Genomic DNA, 22,554 nt, shown 5'->3' with positions numbered 1-22,554 from the left:
ATGCACGAAATACCCTCCTGTGAATTTCTCCCCATTTCATTATTGTTCACATAACCTTCCTTGATCATAAAATTTACATATATGTAGTCTGTTCTATGCTCATAGTGCGAAGTCAGTCTCTTAACAGCAACTGAACCATTGCCATCAGGTCTGCTTTTCTTTAAGAACATTTTCATCCATCAGGTCTCATGGTTGATATTCTCTTAACTTAAGTATTAACTCCTCACAGCTGGACAGGTTTTTGTTCTTCTTTGCTTTGTTTTTAACTATATTAGATGAACCAACTAATAGTTGGAATAAATCCAAAATTTGTTCTAAATATTGAATTGCCCTGGATTCAAGTTTAGAATATCTCTTCTCTTTCTGTATTGATCACATTAGCATGTAGAGACTCTTCTGAAATATTGCATTCATTACCAAAAAGATTTATCTTACTTCATTTATTTCAACTTTTTCTTATTCATTTGTTGCAAATTTTACAGTAAAATAATTTCATGAGTCTGAGGTTGGCCTGGATTATATCAGAATTACTCCTGGAATTATGCAGAACTTCATTACAATATATACCTAGTTTTTGAAAAGCTGAATATATTTTGATACAATAAGAGATATATTGGCATTATCACATGAGAGAGACAAGAAGTTGAGGAAAGCTAATTGTGGGTAACGTTTGCACATTGAATATAAATGTAATCCTATGCATTTGAGTTATGCAAATAAAAATAAGTTTGAATAAAAGGGAAATTTGTAAGTTAAAATTTTATATGTAACACAGAATACATAAGTTATAAACCACAATTGTCTATTATACATTCAATGAAAATAGATGTAATGATAAATAGCATTTTATATGTAATCAATATTAATGCAAGTTGACTTAATTTGTAATCTAGACAAACCTTTAGAAGCCATTGGAAAATGTATGCTTGCTTAAATAAAATCATTCTGTGGTTTTTATAAGGCCACAATGTCAATGCCAGCATGTCTTGTTCCAATGTTGAAACAAGAAAAATGATGGACAAATGTTACAAACTGATGATTTTCCTAAGTTTTGTTTGTTTGTTTGTTTCCAATGTGCATGGAAATAACAGGTTGAGCAGACAATGGTCTGGAGGAAAGAGCTCAACTTCATCAGACAGGGAAGCTGTAACAGGAGACTCCATAATGGAGGGAGACCAAGGGGGTCCACCCAACCCCACAGGCAAATGTGTCCCGGACTGGGACTCCTGCACAGCCTGCAGCTGCTTGAGGGAGATGCTGGAGGCAATCGGGAGGTAGGACCAGTGAATGGGCTACTTCAGGCGCTGATGGACATCGCTGCCTTCTCTCCTCTGCCTGACCGTCAACACTGTCCTCACTCTCTGAGACATTTGGGCGGTGAACAAAACACCTTGGGCAAGCATTCCTTCTTGTATCCTGTTTCCCAAGCGCGCCTACAATAATGAGACAACTGGTGAAACATCTGTAAAACGGCAATGCACGGAAACAGACGCTGAACATATGCACGCATACGGCCAGGAGGCTCCTTAGGAACCCAGCAATCACAGACTAAAGACCCACGCTTTAGAAGCCACCGACGTTTGTTTAAAAGAGGATTCCTTTGTTTTACACTTACTATCCAAAGAAAAAGATGATATTGTCTTTCCTGTCAGTGTTCTTTCGAACAGTTAGGTCATGTTCTTTCTCCTTATTGAAAAATCTTTTTATGACGCTTGTTGGTGACTTGTGGAGAGTACTTCACAGAAGCTGGTTTTAGAAAAGCACCTCTGATTTATCATGGGTGCGGAATATAACCGCAGATAAAGTGCCTTTTCTAACGACTGTTACCCTTGTTCCAAGCAAACATTTTACTTTCTTATTATCTGTGAGCTCAGAAAGAACTTGTTCAATATTTCATGTAAGCAACCAGCTCCTGGGAGAAAGGGGAAGTCTCATGTGTGTGTGTTTACGTATGTGTTTGTGTATGCATATAACATTGTAAGTTAATAAACTTGAGGATTAGAAAGTCTTTTAATGCATGGAGACCCCAAGTCCTCAGAAAGAAAAGCCCTGAAGAAATTTTGATGAACAAACCCACTTCATGATGATTTCTTATCATACTTTATTTCTTCAATAAAATTTTGACCATATATATGTAGACAAAATAAGATTATTAAAAATTTCAGGAAAAAGCAATGAATATAATTAAATGGTATAAAATTCCTATGCTTTTAGTTTAGTAATTGTTATATCAGATACACATTTAAAATTGTATACTTTTTCAAATGTTTTATAAATCTATTGAGATAATGATGTATGTTTCTACTTAACTTACTGCTAATATTATTTATAAGGTTCTAGTGTGAAGCCATCTTCATGATTCATATTCAGGTATCATTTTAATATACTGCAAGATAGAATTTCTAACAATGTAATTAAACACTTGTCTTCATTTCATAGAGATGTCTACTTTTCTTCAGCAAACATAATATCATACCTTTTACTGTGTTAGCATCAGAGTTATGCAGTATCTCTAATAAAAACTATGTATGTATATATAACTATATATACCATATATACATATAATATCATACACACACAGACACACACACCTGTCTGTATATCCCATTTTTTATGCTCAAGAAAAAAACTTAAATATCTCGCTTACATAATCAGTTTCATGAAAGAACTGAGAGCATTTGGAATTTATGCTTGGGAAAGGATTGTTGAAGTCAGCCATTTTCAATAATTTTTATACTTCTTATTGGAGTATATATTTTTAAGTCTAATTTGAACATTAAATTACTACTCTCTCACCTGCATTAATTTATATTTGTGTAATACCTGTAAACATCAGGAATTCCTTTTCAAAAACCCAACGGTCTGTGTTTATCTTCTCTAACTTTTTGTTCCATGTATATATTTATATGTGTGTATTGTGTTAGCGGTTGTTTTTTATTTTAAAACTTTGATAAATATGTTATTACTATCCTAACACCAGGCTTGCAGAGTCCTTCCTTTCTTCATTGACTGATTTTTCTCTTTATTTTTATTTTATTTTTACTACTTTAATTACTGTATTTTAATAGGATGTTTTCATATTTAGTCTTTCCAACCCCTTTTATTGTTCTTTTTCAACATTTTCTGGACTCATTTTGTACATATTCTTCTGTCTAATATTAGAGTTTGCTTACTAAGTTCCATTACAAGTAATGTAGCTGAATTTTTGTATTCTAGATTTTCTAGAGGGGTGAATTAAAATACCTTTATAATGTTAAGTATTTTCAATCAGGAAGATGACCTATCTTTTCATTCATGCAGGGCTTGCTTGGGATCTTTATTCCCCCCCGCCCCCAGATTTGAAGTTTGATGGAGCCAGGTAATGAAGACCATGTCCTTACTGCCTGGACACACCATGGTGTTGACTGAACAAACAGAAAGAAGTGTGACGTAGGGAAGGTAGCAGTGACCATATGTAACTGAGGAAGAAGCACACAGTCCCTTGAGTAATTTTGCCAATCAGGCTGATCATCGGCTGAGCTGAGATCACACACTTGTCTCTGGATCCTCGATTAGTGCTCACTACCTCTGTAAATGCACAGCAAGCGCGAGCTTGTGAGAAATAATAGGACAGAAGACTTCGCATCATAAACTAAGACCTTCCCAACATCGAATTTTTTCCATCACATTTTACAAAGCCCGAGTCTTCCTTCAATTGATCTGATACATCGTCACTGCGAGGGCTGATAAATAACAATCTAGCAAGCCTCAGCCCAACATGCATGTAACACTTTTGAGCAAACGCACAGCCCTTGAGGTTATAGAAGGTCACCAGCTCAACTCTGACCCAGACTGAGAACACTCATTCCCTCCTCATGGCTTTCAGGAGAAAGGTCTAGAGGCAGAGGGCAGCCTGAGAGTGAGGTAGGTGGGTGGGCTGGTTTCCATTTTTTTACTTTGCTGCACAAAAGAATTTGAGAGCAAGTCCAAGGTAAGAGGAGGCACAGAAATGTATTGTAAAGTGAAAGCCCACTCTGAGAGGTAGAGCAGGCTGCTCAGAGGGAGGCAGCCCCTGGTGCCTCGAGGGGAATTCTTTTCACAGGAACTGCACATCCATCTTCATAAAATGCTGGTGAGGTCCAGGAGGTAAATGTGGACCTGTGCTTGGCGCGTATGCTCAGTGCCTGCCAGCTCCAACACGCACCACATGTGTCATTAGTGTAGAAATTCTCCACTTAGAGGTGTGTTTTTCACTATTAATGTGAGGAAAAAGTAGTCACTTATTCCTCCGTAAGATTTTTCCACTGTAAGCTAAACCTTAAGCCCAGCTGCCCACGCAGGAGCCCAGAGAGGCCCCGACCACACCCAAGGCGGGAGTTTGGAGCTAACAGCTTCTTGGGCTTTTGATACTGATTGTTTGGAGATGGGGAGGGGGGATTCCATCAGAAATAAGGGATTTTTGTTCTCTTTCACGGGTTGTCCCCGGTGACAGGAACTTGTAACCACATGGTGGTCTGCTGGTGTCCTGGAGGACTGCTCATCTTGCAAAAGAGCCGGGCGCTCCTTCACGAGGGTGCAAGGGACGCGTGGTCCACCAGGACAGGAGCCTCAGGGCTTGCACGAGGGAACAAGTCAGTATGCCCTCCCTGCCTCAAGAGCAGAGGGTGTGGTTGGATCCCCGTGGTAACCTCTTGCTGTCTCCGCCTTTAATCTCTGTTGCGCTGCACGCAGTGATAGGAAAGAGGTAACACAGGGCTGTTTACTCGGAGCTATCGTGCGGCTGGTAGAGAAGACGGCGCCTTTCTCCAACAAGGCACCACAACACGCACATGTCATCACAGCAGGGCCTCCAGATCACCTAGCCTGTTCGCACTCCTAAATGCCTACGCTGACTGGAAACTCAATACACTGATACCCTAGGTATTACCACTCAAGTTTTATCTGCAGGATGTTCAGTAATATTGACTCATGAGTTACTCATCATCATACTAAAATTGACAAAAAGTAAGATAATGTGTTAGCAGTGTTTCTTTGCAGAATATTTCGCTTCACAAAAAAACATAAGCTGAATCATTTGACATAGTAATTAGTAGCTTATGGCACACACTGCTATATATAATGTACATATATAATTTTAAATGTGTGTTTAAATGTTTTATCATAGAAATATTTGAACATCATTAAAAAAATAAATGAAAACCTCTCTCTCACCCCCTCTGAAGCACCTTTATCCCCATGTCTGTGCCCCCAAAGATAGCCACTAAAATCATTTAATTATTTCTGATATTAAATCACCATGTCCCTAAGTAATAGTTTTATGCTGCTTAATATGAGACATTATAACTAATATCCCCATGTGCTGAGGACTCAGCTACTCCCCATTTTCCCCAGTTCCTCTCCAATATATAGAAATGTTACTCTTTGTAGTATTTTCCACATTCATTATTAAGACCACATGTTATTTCTTCCTCCATTATCTACAGGTACTATCTACTTTTATTTTGTAGGATGGTGATATTAATACTCTTTCATTACTAGGTGAGCTTATAAAATTATCACTAGGTAATATCACAGAGTGTTGCTCAACTTTATATATGTATAAAAGCCCCATTATATAAATTTGACAGGAAATAACAGTGTCTTAACAGATGGGAATTAACAGGATACTTTTATTCAGGGTGGGTTTTCAGATTTCACCATATCCAAGTCGCCAACAAAAATATCTGATATTTTTTGAAGCTTCCTTGTAAAACAATCATGGTTCAGTCATTATGATTATGGTGAAACATCTTTAGCCAGCACTCTCCATCAGAACAATAAACGGGATTTAAATGGAGAGCTGTTCCCAAAGATTCCTATTTTCTCTCTCTATTTCCGTGGTTCTGAACAGTTACACCAAACAGTTCTTTGTATATTAAAAACTAGGCCATCAAAATATAATGCCAATTTAAGGTACAACAATTATTTACATTACTGTTACTGGGAGGGAAAAAAATTATGTAGGAAATTAATCTTTGTGCAGCAAAGTACTCCTTAAAATAGGTTTTCAGGGCGCATGGTAATGAACTATTGCTATCTCTACGAAACAGACATCTTGAAATAACTATGTCCAAAGTTGTTTAAAATCCGTTCCTGAAAATTTCAGTTTCAGCAAGGCAAGGAAGACTGATTTCTCACTTATAACACCAAACAGCACAAGCCTATGATTTAGTTTTTCCCCCAATCCTTTGCTCAATGTAGGGAGCTCCTGAATCAGCTGTGACTTTTACATGCTTTGCTGTGACCTTCCACTGATAATCATAATCATGTTTGGCTGCCAAGGACCCATCAGCTTCATAAAGTCAGCCGCCTTCAGATTCATCTCATCGCATTAATTTTACAAGTTAAAAAGACAAGCAAGACAGACATGATGGCTTTCAGCGTTATTTGCTCCCCTAAAAATATTTCCTATGAACAATAAACAAACAAATCTCCAATTTGGTGAAGCTATAAATTTTCAGGCTTCATAAAAATTAATTTAAATGGATGTGGCAGTGAGTTTGGGCTTGTAAAGATTAGGGAGACGTCTGTTGCTGTAATTGCCTGTGCGGTGCCTCTGTCACTCAGGAGTGCCCAGGCTGCAGTAACAGCGCTCATCAGAATCTAATTCTCAGATCAAATTCCCGTCTTCAATATATCCTTTAATAAGGTTTCCACTCTCCATCTTTTAGCCTTAATTATTGCTCCCTGTCTCCCTTGACAACCAAATTAAAAGGTACAGCTACAACTCCATAATGGCAATCGTCATAATAACACTTCAAAAATCACAAGCTACTCCACGGCAAATCCAGGCTCACCTTGTCAAGGTTGGGTGTCTTCTGAGAACTAGATTTTCTATGGATAGCTTCAGCACTAGAAGAAATACAATTATATAATCTTTTATTGATTTTTTTTATTTTGCTCCCCCTTAGTATTATGTACAATTACCTGGGCAGTTTTTAGAGTGTTAAAGCTGGAAGTGGAAAATTTACAAAGATTCACTCATGCGGAATGTTTTAACTCTTTGTTGAATACAGTCATTTTTGTTGAAAATTGAAGCCATGGTAGTGGACGCGGTGAAAGACTTTCAGTTTTGACTCTGGGCTGCCTGGGTGTATGTACTGACTTCAGCTGTTGTGTGACTTTGTGAAGGTCACATGATCTGATGCATGAACCATCGTGTCTTTATTTGTGAATGTGAGTAAAGCAAACTATCATAGCAAGAACAGACCGATTCTACTTTTAATGTGTTATTTTCGATGATGGTTATAATCTTTTCTTTATGCTGTTCCTGAAATGACTTTGTGTTCAAGAGAGATATCTACAGACTCCTTGTCTTTCCTAGTGGCATGAACTTCCCACTTTAGTTTTTATTTTCTTTGTAAGCAAAGGATTGACCTCTGCTGGTTAAACCTTCGAACTCTTTTTAACCACCTGACTTGTCTTTTTATTGCTCCATGGTTCTTTCCTGACCAGCACCATCTTCCATGGGCTCCTACATTTAAGGAGGTAGTTAGTGGTGATGGCTGCTGCTGGTGGGTGGTGATGGCTGCTGCTAATGGGTGGTGATAGCTGCTGCTGGTGGGTGGTGACGGCTGTTGCTGGTGGGCAGTGATGGCTTTTGCTGGTAGGTGTTAGTGGTTGATGGCTGTTGCTGGTGGTAGTGGTTGATGGCTGTTGCAGGTCGTGGGTGGTGATGGCTGTTGCTGTTGGGTGGTGATGGTTGTTGCTGCTGGTAGTGGTGAAGGCTGTTGTTGGTGGGTGGTAGAGGTGATGGCTGTTGCTGGTGGTGGGTGGTGGTGGAGGTGATGCCTGTTGCTGGTGGTGGGTGGTGGAGGTGATGGCTGTTGCTGCTGGTGGGTGGTGGAGGTGATGGCTGTTGCTGGTGGTGGGTGGTGGTGGAGGTGATGCCTGTTGCTGGTGGTGGGTGGTGGAGGTGATGGCTGTTGCTGCTGGTGGGTGGTAGTGGCAATGACTGTTTCTGGATGTGGGTGGTGATGGCTGTTGCTGCTGGTGGGTGGTGATGGCTATTGCTGATGGTGGGTGGTGATGGTTCTTTACAGTTAGTGGAGATATTTGCAGTTGTTGGCAAGGCTCTTATGAGCCATTTCACAGAGTAGCCTTGACTAAAACCGCACCCTCTTTCTTACTACTCAGCTCTGTTTTTATTTATCTCCATCATTTCTTCCTTAATGTCTTCTCCCTCACTTGTCCTGCCCATAGACTCTCAGTTTTGTAAAAAGAACATCTGGGCTTCTGTAAATTCAGAATGATGTGATTGCCATCTTGCATAATTTATAGAAAGCCTTTCAGCCTCAGTGAGTGGAGATGTCTGAGGAAAAACATCTGAAGCATTTCTCAGATTTTCAAAATTTTGTATAACATTTGGTGATCTATGTAATATCAGATATTCACATCCTTGCAGTCATGGCTGGGCTTGACTGAATTTTTCATTTATTGTGCAGATATTGATCATCAGAAAGGCAGCGTTACAGAGGGAGCTTCCGAGACGGTAAACGGAGTTTTCTGGAGTCACTTTTTCGGAGAGCTAACGAAGGGGCGAGCCTAATCCAATGACGATGGATTTATTTATCCAGGAAAGATGCATGAGGAGGGGAAGGGAATTCAGTTTAGCACTAAGATAACAGATACAAACCAAATGGCTCTGTCAAATTTTATCAGGGTGGGCCACAGTAGGGATCGTACGAGCAAAAATCTTTTAAATAGCTCACCTGACACAGCAGTCAATTTGGAATAAAAAATAGCTACGTAATTGTGGATTGCGGCTGCAAAAGTCAAGGACAGTGGAAGCAAATGTGTAAGGCAGAGTTTTTGTAGATAAGGAGAGTCTGCAAGAAGGCAAGAACTCTAAACCTGGAAGCCTTTAATTACTCAGATACCAGTATTGATTGGGATAGCAACTGCCGGAAATGAGGGCCAGAGATCGGCTTGTAAAAGAAGGGCAGGGCTGTTTTCTTAAGCAGTTTATTGAACTATCTACATGGCCTCAGGCGATCCTAGCTCTAATCCCACCAAATAGGAGAAGCCTCAGGGGAGCGAAGATGTGATGAGACCTTGACTGATGAGTGGTTTCTCCTAGACAGAGATGATTTATGGTGAGAAAACACAAACAAAGGCAGGGTCAAGAAATGTCAAAGAAGATTAAAAGTTAAAGGAGAGCTTGCAAGTCACTGATTGGGAAACAATTCAAAAGTGATGGGGGCATTTAAAAATAGCCTTGTGATGACTTGAGACCTTACAAACATAGCTCCATGATAAGTGAAGAAAACGTACTGAGTGAATGCTGAGAATATCGACCATATACTGGAGATGCTTACACAGCAGACATTTCATCTCCTTGGCCGCTTATGAATTATATTCTGTTTTCCACATGATTTACAGATGAACTTGCCGATGTCCAGGAGGGATAGGAAATTTCCTTTAAGTCATAATAGCCAAGACAGGCCAGCCCTATGTTGATTAATAAAATACAAACTGCCACCATGTTAAAAAAGCTGATTTCGCAAGAAGACTGGTAAGGCCATTTTAGATATTGATATATATTGTTTATTGGATAGTTTAAGCGACCATAGTTCAAACAAAGATTCGTTTTTTTTTTTTTTTTTTGAGACGGAGTCTCGCTGTGTCCCCCAGGCTGGAGTGCAGTGGCCGGATCTCAGCTCACTGCAAGCTCCGCCTCCCGGGTTCTCGCCATTCTCCTGCCTCAGCCTCCCGAGTAGCTGGGACTACAGGCGCCGCCACCTCGCCCGGCTAGTTTTTTGTATTTTTTAGTAGAGACGGGGTTTCACCATGTTAGCCAGGATGGTCTCGATCTCCTGACCTCGTGATCCGCCCGACTCGGCCTCCCAAAGTGCTGGGATTACAGGCTTGAGCCACTGCGCCCGGCAAAGATTCGTTTTTATCTAGGTAATTCAAACTCTAGGATTTGCATTTTCCACAAGGTCTGTGTGTTTGAGAATCAGACTGTCATAATACCTGATAGAAAATATGAAATCAGAACCCACCGGTACTGATGTGAACCTAAGCCTCTCTAGATTCTGGCTGAATGGGTTTGGGAAGCTGCTTAACCACCTGTGCTTCAGTTTCCTCACCTGTAATATGGATAATAACAGGGGTTCTCTATGGCACTTTGATGAGGAATTAGTAAGTTAATATTTATAAAGGACTTTTAGGAGACTGCTTGGAATATATGAAGTAGGATGCAATAAATCTTTAATAATACCAATGACTAGCCACGTGATTGCTATTTTCAAGGCTTCAAAAATAGCTTAGTGTCCAGGATGAATGTTTAATTTGCACTTACCCATCTGAAAGAAGACGTGGAATCTCTTTTTTTCAGGTAATTGAAAGGACGAATAGTTGACCAGAATTAGGAGTCCAGAGATCTGGGGACCAGTCCAAATTTTGCAATACATTTCTTGCATCAACACTGGCAAATTTTCTTTCATTTTGAGCCCAAGTTACATCAAAGGCTTTTTTGATGCTCAAATAAGATAATCTATATGCTCATTTATTTATTCAACTACGTTGATAATTTATAAATACATTGCAAGGTACATGTACCAAGTATGTTCTTAAGAGCCACTGTGAATATCTATACATCTATCTATCTACCTACTCACCTATGTAGCTACTGAATTAAATACATACGAAAAAGAAAAAATATTTTGTATATGTGCATTATCATAAGTATTCAAAAGGTGTGAAATCTCTATGAAATTTAAACTGTGAACTAAAATAATTATGAAATTGTCAATATAAACTTACAGATGTAACAAATAACTCCTTAGCATCTACGAATACACTCACTGATAAAATACAAGCGTATATCACTTACACCCAAATTTAATAGTTTATTTTGATTCAAACAAGGGAAGATTTTCTATAACTAGAGTGCTTGTGCAATATTCTGGAATGAGGTACATCTCTGGTTGTCCAGACATCTTTATCGACCCTGGATGTTAGAGGAGGCCCAGGCTGCTGAGGACCTATCAGAACGTTGTTCTGATCATTACATAGCCCTTCCAGACCATGTGCCCAGAGATTCACAATCCCCTGATCCGGGATGGGGGTCGAGGTCTCCATTTGGAGGAAATCGGGACGTGACTCTGCTAGGATGTGAATGGGGCTAACGCTCTGCTGACCTTTTCTGACAACAGGTGCATCCAAGGATCTGGGAGAAGACCAGGCACACACACACGGTCGAATGTCTTTGTGAACTCTGCAAACGTAGGATGTTTCAGTTCTTACTAAAGATCTTCCTTTGGCCATGACTTTCCCACCATCACACTTCCCTTTGTAATGGACATGGCTGTTTGGGAGAATCCATTATGGGAAACTGACTTGGTAATAAATTTGGTTTTTTTTGAGTGAGACATCGGTCTGTGACTTATCCGTGGTCACTTCTGAGTTCAGTTTGGTGAAGCCGCTTCCAGCTGCCTATAGGGATAGTTTCTACCTATAGGGATGGTTCTGGCCCGTTCTTCTCTAGGTTGATTCACAGCACCAGGACCCTGGCAGCACCCACGTGTTACCGGTGGCAGAGACCTGAGTTACCAGCTCAAATCCCAACGGGTTCGTAGCAACTTCAGCCCTTGCCTCCTCAGAAAAAAACAATTTTACTAATTTGACTGACGGGCGCAAAGCAGGAAAAGAGACCGAGGCAAGTTCTAGGGCAGGAATGGAAGTTTACTTCAAGAGGCCTTAGAACAGGAAAGAACGAAAGGTGCCCTTGGAAGAGACCCAAGCAGGCACATGAAGGTTAAAGAGGGAAGGTCAGGTGTCCGGTTTAACTGTGATCCTAAGATTTTGATAGGCTCCCCCCTTTCCCATGATTCTTCCCTCAGGGTGCACTGTCCGCATGCGCAGAGCCCCCACCTTGCTCTGGGAAATGCGCATGCGCAGTGTGCTTAGGGACGGACAGACCGGTCCAGCTGAGGCTTTCTTCCCGTTTCCGGTGCTGTGTACCCGGAAGATCCTACATCTTCATTTGCATCTCTTAGTAGGCGTCCCCAGAAAGTTTCTTCTCCCCGGGGCCCGCAGTGAACATTTTGATGTTAACGGGTGTGGACCATCAGGAAAGGGCGCCACCCTGGCACTGCCGGATTATCACCCTCAGAGAAGCAAAGCAATTGCCGAACCATCTCCCGATATTTCTTGTGGGTGGGGGAGAGCCTTCTCCTGCCCGGCTCAGCCAGTCCAATCACCCGTCACACATGTGCGGAGCTCAGTGGGTTTCCATGCTGGCGCACAGGGAAGAAAACACGTGGAGGATGCAGAGAAAACCGCGTTAGAAATGTGCAGAGCCGGGACAGGTAGGTGGAAAATACATTCAAACCTCATGGGTCTACAGTGGACATTTGCTGGAGGGGTTTTTGCTTGCTGCTTTTTTTATTTTTATTTTTCAAAATTGATAGTAGTCCTGGATTATTTGCAGGACATGACCAATACCACATCCATATTATATGGAAAACAATTTATTTTTACCTATTACTAACAAACTTTAATGAGTGTGTTAGAAAAGTGGACATGAACTTTCTACTCCCCCTGTAGAAAGTGACGTTACAAATCAAAAAGAGTTGAAAAAGTATGAGCCAAAAAATATAGAAAAGATGTGTTAGTGAGATATTTCAGACAATTGATAGAAATACTATAATATATTATGGATTTTATAATTTTATGGTATGATTTCATTTCTAACACTAAATAGCTACCTTTCTAAATAAGTTATATTCACAATTTTGTTCCTTTTTCTTAAAGAAAATCTCTAATTTATAATGTTCAGTCACTGTAAAAACTGAAATCACCCCTGAAGAAAATCCAGATGATTTTAAAGCACGTGAGGTATGACTATTTGAAAAAGATGCTACAGAAAAGGGGTCAGCAAACTATGGCCTGCAGAACAAAGCTAGCCCACTGCCTACATTTATTTAAAAAATTTTAATTGGAACACAGCTGTGCCCATTCATTTTCATATGGGCTACCAACGCTACAGAGTTGAACCAGTGCAGACCTTAGGGTCTCAAAGCCTAAACTATTTACTCTTTTGCCCTTCACAGAAAACAAAACAAACAAAACAATAACAACAACAAAAAAAGACACTGCTATAGAGTGTGACTGGGTCAATATCTACATATGGTACTTCGGATCTATAAGGTCGCAGTTTGAGGGTCTACTGTTAATGTTTTAAAATAACACATATTTTACATTAACTGTGCCTGATTATTTGATAATAAATATCTGGAAAAACAGGAAACAATTACAGAAGACATAATTAGGGCAAATAAATCAATCTTCATAGTAAAATAAAATGTTGCTATTTTTTCTCCATGAGCTTATTTGCTGAGATTCTTGCAAGCTTTAATGCAGTTAATTTGTCTCATGCCTCCTTATTGTATAAAAATTAGTTCTTCTGATTTCTAATTCATACAGACTTACTTTCTCATTCCATAAAAATATTTTTATAGATTGAAATTCAGTTTGTGTTTTTAAAAGTAAGATCATTGAGTTAATCATAAATATTTATCGAACAAATCTATTTCTTAGATTCAGCTATCATGGTAAAACCTCAGAGATCTTGCTCAAGGATCTGCTTCTCTTTACACAGGACTGTTTTCCTTTGTGTGATACCAACATATAATAAAACGTATATATGTTGAATTTTAAATACTTAATTTTAATAATTTAAATGTTTCTAACTTTTACATTTCCCACCCAAATTCCTTAAGAGTTTGTTGAGGTAAAGTATTTCTAAATGAAAGAGTATACCTTTAAACGGAGGAAGCACGTTGGAAACATATGACACATTTGGCATAGTCTGAGAACACAAGTGCCGTTGCCCTAAAAGTAATTTTTCTTTGTTTTTGCCCTTGAAATTAGAGGAAAAAAATACATCCAAAATGTGTTTCTAATTGCTATGTGGCTTAACTTTTTTTTCCTCATCAAATTTTGTTTGCATAAAGGGTCTTTCCTCTCTGACAGAGACGGCTTTTATACTTGATTGATGTTATAGTGAAGTTGTCATTAGAACTGAAAAATTAGCCCTGCCATGAAAGGTAAAGAAGCACAGATGAGAGGGCAAAATATTTTTCTGCATCACTTTGAGGTCTGGTGAAATGAAAAGCAGTATTTTCACAGAAGCCATCTTCTCCCAGTCATAGAACAAAGGATACTTTTGCTGATGGACAAGCCAAGCTTCAGTCTGGATTTCACTCCCAGGACTGTGTGAGGAGGATGGCTTCGCAAAGCTCTGATCACTACCATCTCTGTGTGGCATGAAGCTCTTAGCATGATAACATCTCTAATATCCTTAGGGAGTTCACAGAAGGGGGGTGTAGCCTCAAAAGGAAAACAGTTGTGTGTAAAGAGAAGCAGATCCAGTCGTGTGTAAAGAGAAGCAGATCCTTGGGTGAGGTCTCTGTTCTGAGCTGCAACCACAAGTTTTTCTCCTGAAGTTGGGGCCAAACACCTCTGACTCTTATCTCAGTGAATCCACAACAAAATAATTTCCTTACTTCGGGCATGAGATAAAAATAAATCACATTCTAGGATAGTGTGGAAATTCAATGAAGATCAAAGATAGGTCCTTTCTCCAACAATACTTTAAATTCTCACAATATCTTTGGGATTTTATTTTCTTGTGAGATCTGATGCCAAGAATACTATTTGGCATTTACATTAAGAATGCACATTTAATAAATAATGTGATAATGAATATAAGGGTGGGTCTGTATACACATACGATTAAAAAGGATTATGCTAGGTCTCAATGAAGGAGGAAAAAGGAAGTTTCAAGGTTAAGAATTCACTGAGAAACAGGGTGTCTGGAGATTTCTGAAACGTTTAACTTAAAGTGCTGTTAAGAATATTTCATGTAAAAGTAGGTTATGTCTGTCAGCCCTTTTGTTACAGGGAGGTGGTCTGGATCTAGACCCCAAGAGATGGTTCTTAGATCTTGTGCAAGAAAGAATTCAGGGCAAGTCCGTAAAGTGAAAGCAAGTTTATTAATAAGGTAAAGGAATGAAAGAATGGCTACTCCATGGAGCAGCCCCAAGGGCTGTTGGTTGCCCATTTTTATGATTATTTCTTGATAATATGCTGAACAAGGGGTGGATTATTCATGCCTCCCCTCTTTAGACCATGTAGGGTAACTTCCTGATGTTACCATAGCATTTGTAAACTATCATGGGGCTAACAAGAGTGTAACAGTGAAGACAACCAGAGGTCACTCTTGTTGCCATCTTGGTTTGGGTGGGTTAGAGCTGGCTTCTTTTCTTTACTGCGACTGGTTTTATCAGCAAGGTCTTTATGATCTGTATCTTGTGCTGACCTCCTATCTTATCCTGTAACTTAGAATGCCTTAACCATCTGGGAATGTAGCCCAGTAGGTCTCAGCCTTATTTTACCCAGTCCCTATTCAAGATGGAGTTGCCCTGATTCACATGCCTCTGACAGTTTTATAGCAGAAAACCATATCTGTGAATCAACCTAGGAAGTCTCACTCAAAATGCTATTGCTGAAAGAAACAATATAACAAGACCATGATATGAAGCACATACGAAGTGTCAGTAAGTCAATTACAGATCTTGGGGGAAGATCTTAAAAAACTGCATGTTGAAATGTAAATGCAGTTTTTTTTTTTGTTTTTTTTTTTTGATAAATGGCACATAAATGTTTGACAGTGATCATATAAATAATGAGAAAACATTGAGAGAATAGCTTCAGATAGTGTTACAAAATTATAAAATCCAAGATCCATAAAGAAATTTACAAGAAACAAACTGTCACATTAATGGTGGTTAAAATATTGCCAGGCCTCTGGGCCCAAGCCTGCATATATACATCCAGATGGCCTGAAGTAACTGAAGAATGACAAAATAAGTGAAAATGGCTGGTTCCTGCCTTAACTGATGATGTTACCTTGTGAAATTCCTTCTCCTGGCTCAGAAGCTCCCCGACTGAGCATCTTGTGACCCCCACCCGTGTCCCCCAGAGAACAACCCCCTTTGACTGTAATTTTCCACTACCCACCTAAATCCTATAAAACGGCCCCACCCCTACCTCCCTTTGCTGACTCTTTTCGGACTCAGCCTGCCTGCGCCCAGGTGATTAAAAAGCTTTATTGTTCACACAAAGCCTGTTTGGTGGTCTCTTCACATGGACGCTCGTGAAAAATACTATCTTTTATTTTTTTTCCATACGTTTGTAGATGTGATTTTTTCTACTTTTTATTGACTCCAAATGCTCTATTTTTCTTATCGTCAAGAGCAGCCAGCCAGGCATAGTGGTTCATGCCCGTAATCCCAGCACTTTGAGAGGCCGAGGTGGGTGGATCATCTGAGGTCAGGAGTTCGAGACTAGACTGGCCAACATGGTGAAATCTCTACTAAAAATATTAAAAAATTGTCACATGAGTAAGTGCAAAAATTTTCTCCCATTCTGTAGGTTGCCTGTTCACTCTGATGGTAGTTTCTTTTGCTGTGCAGAAGCTCTTTAGTTTAATTAGATTCCATTTGTCAATTTTGGCTTTCATGCTAATATCCAGAACCTACAAAGAACTCAAACAAATTTACAAGAAAAAAAAAAAACAATCCCATCAAAAAGTGGGCAAAGGATATGAACGGACACTTCTCAAAAGAAGACATTTATGCAGCCAACAGACACGTGAAAAAATGCTCACAATCACTAGCCATCAGAGAAATGCAAATCAAAACCACAATGAGATACCATCTCACACCAGTTAGAATGGCAGTCATTAAAAAGTCAGGAAGCAACAGGTGCTGGAGAGGATGTGGAGAAATAGGAACACTTTTACACTGTTGGTGGGACTGTAAACTAGTTCAACCATTGTGGAAGACAGTGTGGCAATTCCTCAAGGATCTAGAACTAGAAATACCATTTGACCCAGCCATCCCATTACTGGGTATATACCCAAAGGATAATAAATCATGCTGCTATAAAGACACATACACACGTATGTTTATTGCGGCACTACTCACAATAGCAAAGACTTGGAACCAACCCAAATGTCCATCAATGACAGACTGGATTAAGGAAATGTGGCACACATACACCATGGAATAATATGCAGCCATAAAAAAGGATGAATTCATGTTCTTTGTAGGGACATGGAGGCAGCTGGGAACCATCATTCTCAGCAAACTATCCCAAGAACAGAAAACCAAACACTGCATGTTCTCACTCGTAGGTGGGAATTGAACAATAAGAACACTTGGAGACAGGAAGGGGAACATCACACACCGGGGCCTGTTGTGGGGTGGGGAAAGTGGGGAGGGATAGCATTAGGAGATATACCTAATTTAAATGATAAGTTGATGGGTGTAGCACACCAACATCGCACGTGTATACATACATAACAAACCTGCACGTTGTGCACAAGTACCCTAGAACATAAAGTATAATTAAAAATAAATAAATGAAAAAAGAAAAAATAATAAAAAATTAGCTGAGCATGGTGGCACACGACTGTAATCCCAGCTACTTGGGAGGCAGAGGCAGAAGAATCACTTGAACCCAGGAGGTGGAGGTTGCAGTGAGCCGAGATCGTGACATTGCATTCCAGTCTGAGCAAAAAGAGCAAAACTATGTCTCAAAAAATGAAAGAAAGAAAAAGAAAAAAATCAAGTAGCTTTGGACCCTGAAGCAAGTAAAATATTGATTAGCCATTGCCAAAGTTTCAGTGTTACTAACATTGTATTTGCACTTAAAGCCCTATTGTGCTCCAAGGAGCACTGTATTTTATACCGTTTGATAGAATCCATAATATATTTGTTTGCTTCTGCAAAATATAATAGGGAAAGTTGGCTAGAAACAAAACCTAATGTTATTTTTTTCAGTATGCATTAGCTATTGTTGATTACTTCACTCATCATTAGTTCTTAAGTGCCAAATCTGCCTGCGTTTATGCTACAAGAAGAGATATAAATCCTTTTACGACAGGGATGACACTGAAAATTAGGGTAATGGCAACAAAAGCTAACGTTTATTGAGTGCTTGTTATGTGTCAGACACAATTCCAGGTGTTTTTTCCTGTTCTAATCCATTTAAAAGTACATACCAACAACTTCATGAGGTACAGACTGTAAAGCAAAAATAAAATTGTTAGTCCCCCATGGACTGAATGGTCCCGCCCTCTTGGCCAAAGGAATTGCAAAGAGACCTGAAAACGAGTTCAGGCCATGCCAGGAAGGGAGAGGCAGACATGCCTCATTATACCCTTCTCCCTCTGGAATTCAGGCACAACTGACCAGCATTCACATTAAAACAGAGATCTGAAGACTGACAAAGCAGGCTCCTTGTAGCAGTAAGACACCAAATCCCAACCTGACTCTGGTATAGCATCACATGACACATCGCAGACCCTGAAGCAAATCCAAGCATTTTACCTCAAAATATATTTATTTGACAATTTTGGAATGGCCTGCAAAGCCATCTCTTGTGGGTGAAATTTGCAGTCTGTAAAAAGCGCAAGTAAACGTGCATGTGTAAAAAGAATGCGGGTCCTTTACTAGGTCTTTTCCAGAGAGCCGAAGCCTTTTAAGGTCCAATAAGAGACATTTACCTTCTATTCTCTCTGAAGCTTGTTACCTGGAGGCTTCATCTACATGACAAGAGCCTGGGCTTCCACCACCCCCACCCCCTTATCTTAACTAAAGCATTTCTTTATGCTGACTTTAACTCTCTAAGCAGGGCTTAACTCTTTCAACCAATTGCCCATCAGAAAATCTTTCAATCTACCTAGAGCCTGGAGGCTCCCTGCTTCGAAGCGTCCTGCCTTTCCAGGCTGAACCAATGTGTATCTTATGTGTATTGATCTATGTCTTTGCCCGTAGTGCCTGTCCGTTAACATGTGTAAAACCAATCTATAACCCAAATACCCGGGGCACATATTCTTCTGACCTCCTGAAGCTGTGTCCCAGGCCATGTTTCTCTAATCCGACTCAGAATAAACCTCTTCAAATATTTTACAGAGTTTGGCTTTTTTTATGAACAGGGCTATTTTTATTCCAGTTTATAAATAAGGAATTTGAAGTAGGAATTATATATCAGATATTGCCTTACAAAAATGTCACTACCATGTGAATCTTCATCTTTCTAGACTAACCTGGGCAACATGGTGAAACCCCATCTCTATTAAAAAATATACAAATCAGCTGCATGGTGGTGCGCACCTGTGGTTCCAGCTACTTGGGACGCTAAGGTGGGAGAATGATCTGAGCCTGGGAGGTCCCAAGCCTGGGGAGGTCGAGGCTGCAGTGAGCCGAGATTGTGCCACTGTACTCCACCTTGTGTCATAGCCAGACCCTGTCTCAAAAACAAAGAGATAGATATATAGATAGTGTCAGGCCTCTGAGCCAAAGCTAAGCCATCATATCCCCTGTGACCTGCACGTACACATCCAGATGGCCAGTTCCTGCCTTAACTGATCACGTTCCACCACAAAAGAAGTGAAAATGGCCTGTTTCTGCCTTAACTGATGACATTACCTTGTGAAATTCCTTTTCCTGGATCATCCTGGCTCAAAAGCTCCCCCACTGAGCACCTTGTGACCCCCCCACCCTGCCCGCCAGAGAGCAACCTCCTTTGACTGTGATTTTCCACTACCCACCCAAATCCTATGAAACGGCCCCACCCCTCTCTCCCTTCCCATCTCTCTTTTCGGACTCAGCCCACCTGCATCCAGGTGATTAAAAAGCTTTGTTGCTCACACAAAGCCTGTTTGGTGGTCTCTTCACAGGGACGTGCATGACAGATAGATAGATAGATAGATAGATAGATAGATAGATAGATAGATAGATAAACAGAATAAAACCCAATGCATTATCACAAACGCAGCACCACACAAGTCAGGAAACCCAGCGTGCTAGCACTCCACTCTAGAACCTCTTCGAGGGCTCACTCCCAATCTCTTCTCTCCTGACTTTTATGAAAATTACTGACTTCCTTTTCCTTGTAATATTACACTCTCACATTTGTTCCTCAACACTGGAGTTTCATTTTTTTCTATTTATTTTTCTTTTATAAAGGCAGAATTCTAGGTGTTCTTTATTTTTGTGAGAATCACTTATTTTGTTGCATGAGTGATATTTTATTTGTTATGATTCCTGTACCACACTGAATGAATGTACCACAATTTATTTATCTGTAACCACTGTTGAGGTAATTTTTCCAGTTTATGGCTTGAATAAAAAATACTGTCTTAAGCACTCTTATACATGTATCTTCAGGCATATGTGAACATATTTCTGTTGGGAAATATATTTGAAAATAGTACTTCTGAGTCTTAGAACATAAATTTATTCACATTTAGTAAATTATGCAAATTTCAGGAGTGCTTGTAAATGTTTCACATTGCATATTTTCTGGATGTAAAGCCATTGTCAGTTATATATTTTGTAATTTTTTTTTTTTTTTTTTAAGATGGAGTTTCACTCTTGCCCAGCCTGGAGTGCAATGGTGTGATCTCAGCTCATTGCAACTTCTGCCTCCCGGATTCAAGCGATCCTTCTGCCTTAGCCTCTTGAGTAACTGGAATTACAGGCCCCTGCCACCACACCCTGCTAATTTTTTGTATTTTTAGTAGAGACGGGGTTTCATCATGTTGGTCAGCCTGGTCTCAAACTTCTGACCCCAGGTGATCCTCCTGCCTCAGCCTCCCAAAGTGCTGGGATTACAGTCATGAGCCACCGCACTCGGCCTATAAATATATTTTACCTGTTGTGGTGTGCCTTTTTAGTCTATCCATTTTTCCTTTGATAAATAAAAGTTCTTAATTGTAGCTCTTTTTTTTTTTTTCCAGCATTTTCACTTACAGTTAATGCTTTTAAGTCCTATTCAGGGAGACTTTTTTTTTTTTAAATCAAAAATGAAAATATTTTAGAATCTAAAAGATATATTTATCCTATCTTTCTTATTTACATCTATAGTACTTCCTGTATTTATATGATGTAAAGTAGGAAGCTATGTTTTAGGGATTTAAGTATATATATGTGTGTGTGTGTATATATATATATATATAGACACGTTTATATACATATATACACATATATATACACACAATACATAAACAATGCAAATACATATTTTTTTACTATGAATATATAATTAACCAAGTTCTGCTTATTGAAAAGGTCATACTTTTTCCATTGACTGCAGTGACAGTTTTGTTTTAAATCTACTGTTTTTATGAATGGGTATGATTCTGGGTTTTCCATTATATTTTATTGTAGTATTTCTCTATCATTGTAGAAAGACCATATTATATTTTCTTTTTTTGTCTTAAACCAAGGGAGGGATGCTTCCCCATTTTATTTATTTTATTTTATTTTTCTTCACTGGTATCTATTTTTTTTTTTTTTGAGACAGAGTCTCGCTCTGCTGCCCAGGCTGGAGTGCAGTGGCCAGATCTCGGCTCACTGCAAGCTCCACCTCCCGGGTTCACGCCATTCTCCTGCCTCAGCCTCCCGAGTAGCTGGGACTACAGGCGCCCGCCACCTCGCCCGGCTAGCTTTTTGTATTTTTTTTTTTAGTAGAGACGGGGTTTCACCGTGTCAGCCAGGATGGTCTCGATCTCCCGACCTCGTGATCCGCCCGCCTTGGCCTCCCAAAGTGCTGGGATTACAGGCTTGAACCACCGCGCCCGGCCCACTGGTATCTTTTATAACTGAACTTATTCACACTCTCTGGAAGCCATTCCTTCGGTTACAAAATATTCACTTCCTTGAAGAAAGGAAAATATTTTTCGTTATTTTTCAGAAAATGACAAAAAGAGCCCTTTATTCCTCTGTTCATGATGACTCAAAAATATGGAACGCTTCACAAATTTGCGTGTCATCCTTGCGTCGAGGGCATGCTAATCTTGTCTATATCAAAACACCATATTATCTTAATTGCTATAACTTTATAAAAATCTTGGTATCCAGTAAAACAAATTCTTCCACAATTTACTCCTTCTTTAAAATTTGTCTATTTCTGACCTTTGCACCCTCGTGGAAATTTTAGCATTTTCTTATCAAATTGTACAGGGTAATCTACTGAGATTTGCATTAGAGTTGTAAGTAATCTATTTGGGGATGGTAATATTTTTATATTTTCATTGCTTTGGTTTTCATATGAAGGCATTACTGTTCTCATATAACAAGATGAGTAGTATTTTGTATTTTAATTTCTAAAAGAGTTTTCTACATTTGTAATTACTTAATATTTTGTAAACTATGTTGAATTGCAGTCTGGGAGAATTTCTTCATTGCAATGTTTTTAAATAAAGCTTAAATTGCACTGTGATTTTTAGGCCTTTCAGATTTTCTATTTCTCAGTCAGCTTTACTGATGTTCCATTTTTCTGGGTATTTGAACATTTCATTTAAATTCAAAATAGTTAGCATAGAGACAATCAAGATTATCTTCCTATTTTACTCTTTATTCTGTCTATCTTTGTAATAAGTTTTGAAATAAGAACTTAAAAGTTCTCCAAAATTATTATTTTTCAAGTTTTTTTGGCTTTTTGGGGTACCTCAAT

The 22,554-nt window shown here is 39.4% G+C and overlaps 1 non-coding gene across 1 annotated transcript; it reads right to left on the bottom strand.

Annotated features, from left to right (window-relative positions):
* Nucleotides 1-21,836: 21,836 nt before the first annotated feature.
* On the bottom strand, nt 21,837-21,938 carry LOC123566971 (U6 spliceosomal RNA). Its single transcript, XR_006689685.1, has one exon. It is a non-coding gene; the product is annotated as a U6 spliceosomal RNA (small nuclear RNA).
* Between the last annotated feature and the right edge of the window lie 616 nt (nt 21,939-22,554).

The sequence above is a fragment of the Macaca fascicularis genome, chromosome 9 (genome assembly GCF_037993035.2).
Source record: "Macaca fascicularis isolate 582-1 chromosome 9, T2T-MFA8v1.1".
Classification (NCBI taxonomy): domain Eukaryota; kingdom Metazoa; phylum Chordata; class Mammalia; order Primates; family Cercopithecidae; genus Macaca; species Macaca fascicularis.
The sequence above is the reverse complement of the archived record's forward strand: the minus strand, read 5'-3'. Positions and strand labels throughout refer to the sequence as shown.